The sequence below is a fragment of the Bactrocera neohumeralis genome, unplaced genomic scaffold, assembly GCF_024586455.1.
Source record: "Bactrocera neohumeralis isolate Rockhampton unplaced genomic scaffold, APGP_CSIRO_Bneo_wtdbg2-racon-allhic-juicebox.fasta_v2 cluster11, whole genome shotgun sequence".
NCBI classification, from domain to species: domain Eukaryota; kingdom Metazoa; phylum Arthropoda; class Insecta; order Diptera; family Tephritidae; genus Bactrocera; species Bactrocera neohumeralis.
The window spans coordinates 9352805-9359691 of record NW_026089624.1 but is presented as its reverse complement, the minus strand read 5'-3'; the positions used below and the strand labels follow the sequence as shown (position 1 = coordinate 9359691).

The 6887-nt window shown below is 35.8% G+C and overlaps 1 long non-coding RNA gene across 1 annotated transcript; it reads left to right on the top strand.

The window, feature by feature from the left end:
- Positions 1-2842: 2842 nt before the first annotated feature.
- LOC126765781 (uncharacterized) lies at positions 2843-6228 on the top strand. Its single transcript, XR_007668574.1, has 3 exons — positions 2843-5867; positions 5961-6141; positions 6202-6228. It is a non-coding gene; the product is annotated as an uncharacterized LOC126765781 (long non-coding RNA).
- Positions 6229-6887: the final 659 nt, after the last annotated feature.

Below are 6887 nucleotides of genomic sequence, written 5' to 3'. Positions count from 1 at the left end.
TTAAGTACGCTATGAAGCCCTTATGGCACCCTGTCATAGCCGGAGCGCCATCCGTAGCAACTGAAATAATAGTTTTCAAAGATTTTTTTCTCATCGCAAAACTTTTCCAATATATTGAATATGGTTTCGAATTTTGTATCGGTCTCTAAATTTTTATCAAATAATAGTTCTTCACATATTTTCTCATCTTTAATAAAACTCACGTAAGACAACAACAATGCTTCATAGTTGGTAAAGTGGACTCATCCAGCTGAATTGAAAATTGACTTGACCTCAGGTGGTCGCACAGTGATTCTTCAATGTTTTCAGCCATTTCATCAATTCGTCTTTGCACAGAATTATTACTCAAAGGAATTTTTCGGATAATATCTGCGGCCGGTTTATGAAACACCGTAGTTATTACTTCATTTATTGCTGGCAATATTAACTCTTCTCCGATGTTATGTGGTTTGCCTTTTTGAGCAATTAACAAAGAGTTGTTGTACGAAGCTCGAAGACCGTCGTCATCTTGCTTAGCAGCCGCCGAACATAGTTTTGCTACACTTGGCTGAGTATTATGCTTCTTCTCTAGGTCTTGCTATATTCTTGCCTCTCTTATCTGGATGCATTTTATTCAAATGATCCTGCAGTCTTGAAGGCTTCATTGCTTCATTCGAAAATGTTTTTAGACATAGAAGACACAAAGGCGAGGATGGGTTTGTGGGATTTTCAATGAATCCGAATTTAATGTATTCGGCACAGTATTGCCGTCTCTTCTTTTTTACTTCCGACATTGTTTTGCTTTGAGAAATACGTTTGACTTCGCGAGTAGTGTAAAGGAGGCGTAAGTAATGCTCATCTATTGCGCGCAAAACCACAAATGAATATAAAAAAATAATACATTGTTTATATGGGAATGCTTAAGCACAATTATTATATAGTAGTCCAAAAATATGAATTCTTATTTTTCCTAAAAATACATTTGTAAAAAAAGGATCTTTCTCCTTTTCGTATTATCTTATTTTTCCCAGAAATACATTTGTAAAAAAGAATCTTTCTCCTTTTCTTATTATCTTATTTTTCCCAGAAATACATCTGTAAAAAAGGATCTTTATCCTTATTTTCCCCAGAAATACATTTGTAAGAAAGGATAAAGATCCTTTTTTTATTTTCCACATAAAAGATTTAAGGAGTTCAAAAGCTCAAAACGTGCGTTACATCAGCTACCTACCCGACGTCATTTCGCAAGTGATAAAATAAATTATTCAAGAGCTCAAAGCATTCGCTACATCAGCTCGAACCTACCTACCCTACACCTTTGCGCAAATTATTATATTATGATAGCAAATGCCCACATACAGATTTGGCAATGGCAATAGCAATATGTTTGACAGTTAGTATTCTATAAATTCTATCCTGTCGAGATGCCCCGTTATGAAACGGAGCGACCGATTGACATGATTTTTATTTTTTCTATATTCAATAAAATAGAACAGATATATGAACTACGCGGAGAGAAATATAGAACCGAATTTGAGCAATCTTTTAATTCATATTAGTTGATGTTCACAAGTTGTTGTTGAGAGTCGAGAGCTCATGTAGTCGTTGTCTAAGAGGCCTCCTAGCTAAATAGAATTACAAATAACCCCCCAGGCCTCTACACAACGCCCCCATTTTCTTTCTGGGTCTCTTACCGCCCCTCTTGACACCTGCAGCGCCCACAAGGGGGCGTTATCACCCACTTTGGGAAACACTGGCTTAGACCATCTGCAATAACATTTTTCTTTCCTTTTATTTAATTAATATCGAAATCGCACTCATTTAGTTTTATTTTCCATCTTTGGAGTTTATTTAGCGTTTGGTTTTTTTAAGTTGTTCAGCCGAACTAATGGTCTATGATCAGTTTTAATAACGAAGTGTCGGGCAAATAAGTATGGACGGAAATATTTCGTTGCCCAAACTATTGCAAGTAACTCTTTTTCTATCGTGCTATAATTTTTTTCATACCCATTCAAGGTACGACTGGCAAATGAAATTGTTTTGTTATCGTGCATAAGGGCTGCTCCTAGAGCAAAATTACTAGCATCTGTGACAAGAGTAAACATTTTTGTAAAGTCTGGGTGAATAAGAATGGGATAATTTTTAATCAACATTCTTAATTTATCGAAAAAATCTTTGTAGTCGTTGTCATTAACGTTTATTTTTGTGCCCTTTTTAAATACTTTATTAAATGATATGCGATTTTAGGGTAATCCTTTATGAATCGCCTGTAGTATCCCGTAATACCTAAAATGCTTTTATTTCCTTAACGCTTCTTGGAAGTAGAATCTTTTCAATTGCTTCCACTTTTTGAGGGTTTGGTTTAATACCATCTTTTGTAATCAAGTGACCTAGGAACTTTATTTCTTGTCTTAGGAAGCCGCATTTATTTAATTGGATCTTTAGATTTTTTTTCTTTTATTCTCATTAAAATTTTGCTCAATGATTCTAGATGCTCTTCTACGTTTGTAGAAAATACTAGAATATCGTCCATGTACGCAATGGTATGGTGGATGCTTCCATTTTAAGAGAATTTTGTTTCAAGGGAAAATAAAAAATATGTTCGTATTTGTTTTGATTCAACTTTGTTTTTGTTGGAGAGAACGAAGCAATTTAATTGCAACCCTGCGAAGAATCCATAGCACTGTAACTTAAGTTAAGCTGTCATGTAATATCTGTAACTAATACAACTCACTTCCGTTTAATTGAATGAAATAAACGCATGTAAAACAACAGGTTATGGGCCCAGGCCATAGATTTTTAAATTAAAGTTTTATTATATTAGCTACATTGACTAAAATGTTTCGTGTATCATTAACTGAATTATATATGGTGATAGTGACATAAATGGTGAGCTCAAATGTGAGGATTGACCCGCTAAACGCGGATAACTACGATACCTGGAAGTTGCACATGCGGGCAATTCTTGTGAAAGCTGACTTATGGAGCTACGCATCTGGAGCTATACCTTTTCCAAACGACAATAACGCAGCGAAGTGGATACATTTCGATCAGAAGGCCTGTGTGTGTGCTATCAGAACTGGGTCTGATAACTGAATGCGAAACTTCACACGAAATGTGGAAAAAGTTAAAGTCTACGTTCCAGTCAAAGGGTCCTGCGCGAAAAGCCACCCTACCGAAACGTATTGCACTCGCCCGCATGAAGGAGGACGATAACGTTCGCGAACATCTAAACGAATTTTTCCATACTGTCAACTAATTTAAGGAAATAAATGTTGGGGATGATTTATTAACTATATTGCTTCTTTATAGTTTACCAGATTCGTTTGAGACGTTCCGATGTGCGCTGGAAACTCGAGATGAACTTCCCAAGCCAGACATTTTAAGAGTTAAGATACTGGAAGAAGAACAATCCTGGCAAGCAAAAGAAGCAGCAACGGAGCATAACGTGTTAATTGCTCAACGAAGAACAAACATCAGATATACAAATGATGGTACTCGTAAGTCTTCTAACAATCACAACAAAAAGTCAACAAAAGAAAAGCAAGATCAACGAACTTGCTACAAGTGCGGCGAAGTTGGTCACATATCGCCAAATTGTCGATCAAGACAAAAGATAAAAAACTACAACACAACTACAGGAACGAAAAAAGAGAACTTCGAAAAATCCATGTTATTCGAATCGGCATGTACAACAGTGGTCGGCATGAGAGGATCTGTCACTGTGTTGGTGAGCACGAAAAAAAAGTAGCCCAGTGAGAAATTGGAATGAAAATTAAGCATCTAATCTTTTAAGGATATATTCCCTATTATCTTTAAAAGACTTGGAATATAAAAGGCATTGCATGGTACCAAAGGCATTTAGAATCATAAAATATTTCTCGCAAGGCATATTTGGTTTTGCGCTATAATATTGCGTGATGTTAATTCGTTGCTGGCTCGACAACGACTGAACGATAGAGCGTAAGCGTACGTGTGAAGTTAGTTTGCACAATTGTGCTAAGAAATGCCGACCACGAAAAAGAGCGAATTCAATAACTTTAGAGCATACATGGGCGTTTCGACTCACATGAGCAGTTACTCTCAGCACACGTATTCTTACGCTCTTATTTCAGTCGCTATTGAGAGCGAAAAAACCAGTTTTGCACTGTGGGATAATGAATTGATTTTCCTGCCAGTTGCGCTGCAGACAGCAACGAGGTAACATAGGTAGTCGGTATGTTGATGTTTTTTTATGCCCTAGTATATTTTTGCCCCATTTGAAATGTATAACATAAATAAAATGTTATAATTTCAGATACCTTTGGTGGGGTAAATTGGGAGTTGACTACTTTTATTAGCAAACTAGTTAGCGGAAATTTTAAGATAAAGTTAAAATTGTGAAGTTCTCGAGAAATCATGCTTAAAAATAAGGCTTGCCTCGGCATCGGAAATCATAAAGCAATATTTGTCAATCATTTTGAACAAACAAATATAGGTACGTGCATAAATAGTATCATAAAACAATCAAGCGGCGCACGATATTGCTTCGCTGTTGTTTGTTAATCAACTGACTGCAAATGTTCTTTGTCCCATGGTAGCCACTTTACGCTCGCGGTTACCAATACATCCATACATTTCATTTGCCCATCTCTGCTTTAGAGCAGAGGTCGGCATTTCTTAGCACAATTGTGCAAACTAACTTCACACGTACGCTTACTCTCTATCGCACAGTATATATATATACTGAGCTCTATCGTTCAGTCGTGCCAGCACCGAATTAACATCACGCAAGACCAGGAATAATGGGATGCCCAACTCCTCTCTCACTGGAAGTGAGAGAACAATTGCTAAACGTCAAAACCACCTAAACTTTGACAGTTGACTGGATTGGGGAGGTTTTGACGTTTAGAATTGGAAACGAGCGATGGCCAGATTGAAATCTTACCAAAAAAATATATGAACGGAGGGATTTGTTGCATCGTTCAGGACCTCTTATCAAAAATGCAAAACAATGAAAATTAAATAAATTTGTGAAATTTAAAGGTATTTGATGAAATGTTTTGTAATTTGAAACATCATAGTATTACTTTCAATTGAAAATTATTAAAAACTTTTAATAATTGAGAGCTAACAACCTTAAATCCTATTATTGGGTATTGAAAGGACAAAAGTCAGTTGTTATAATATTCTTTAAAAAGATTTAAATAGTTTCTCCATATAATAAATAACCACTATTTAGTAATTTTTATTCGTACTAAATGTTGGGTATTGGGTTAATAAATGCCCAAAAATTGTTATTTTGTTCGATCTGGCCATAATGAAAAATGTTATAAAAAACGCTTATTTTGGGGCGCTCTCACACTGGAATAAGTTGGGCATCCCATTATTCCTGCGCAAGACTATAGCGCAAAACCAAATATGCCTTTTATGTTCCAAGCCTTTTAAAGATAATAGGGAATATATACTTAAAAGACATTTTGTTAATTTTCATTATACTATTAATTATTTAGATTAGATGCTTAATTTTAATTCCAATTTCTCACTGGGCTACTTTTTTTCGAGCTCACCAACACAGTGACAGATCCTCTCATGCCGACCACTGCTTTAGAGAGATTAGCAAGACTCTCAGCTTAGCAAACAACAACACGGCTGAAATCACGGGTATAGGTACCGTTAAAGTTATTATCAACGAAAATAATCAGCCCTATTCTGCATTTCTACTCGAATCGAAATTTTCTCCGATTGGCAACTTTGGTATTCTGCGTTTCGATTCAATTTCGAAAATTCCAATTCTATGTATTCTGCATTGCGATGGTAATTACGTTTTTGTACGTTGAAGTTTTGTTGGCGGAAAGCCGTTATATATTCATTTTCGTGCATTTGGATAAAATAATTTCCTCAAATATGTAAGTAAAACTTTAAGATTATAGTTGTAAAAGACATAATGGTGGTGTCCTTGGTTGTTTGTGCTTAAATGATATATTTTGATATGTTTGCAGGTCAAAAGTAACAACGGCAGAGCAATACGAAAAATTGTATGATATGATGGCCACGAAAAGAGATATTGCGCAGGGTTTCCAAAAGCGACCGAAGGAAGAAGTACAGGAGTTTTGGGAGGAGGTTGCAAGGAATTTAAATGCACTTGGCCCACCAACAAAAAATTCCAATACATGGAGAAAGGTAAGGTATTACCTACAATTAATTTAAAAAAATTAAGTTAAATCTAACGTTTTCGTGCAGGTCTGGATTGACTGGAAATGCTACATGAAACGAAAATTATCGCATAACAAAAAAGAAAGGATGAGCACCGGTGGAGGTCCTTGCCGTTTACAACGCATAAGCCCACTTGATGAAAAGGTGATAGCTTTGACGGGTTTAGAAACGGATGATATCCCTTCAACCAGTAGAGCTAGCATCCAAAATAGAGAGGCGAGAGCAGACAAGCAGAGCACTTCTTCATTACTTAAGCAACAGATACAAATCAAAAAGAATTTTGTGCAGAGACGAAAAAATTCAATGAAGCTGCCTTTGGTAAAATGGAAGAAGTTACTTCATATTTACGACACATGAATCGTTCTCTAGAAACTTTGGCGGAGACTGCAGTGAAGCAACCTGAAGAACAGAAGCGACACAATAGAATTAAGGAAGAGCTAGTGAAGGAAAAAGTAGAAATAAAAATGCAAATGCTAAGATTAGGTCCAAATTATAAGCCGGATTCAAAGTAGTCATTATTTAATTGTTAGCCTTTTATTTATTTTACTATTATTCATTTATATAACGAGCTGTGAAATGAAATAAAAGCATTTACTTTTTTAATATAGGAGCTGTAAAATGCAATGAATGCAATTGTTTTTATTTAATAGAGTAATGTAGGGCATATTTTGAATAATGCATTGCTCTCCTCCTCAAGTAATATCGCTGCCGCT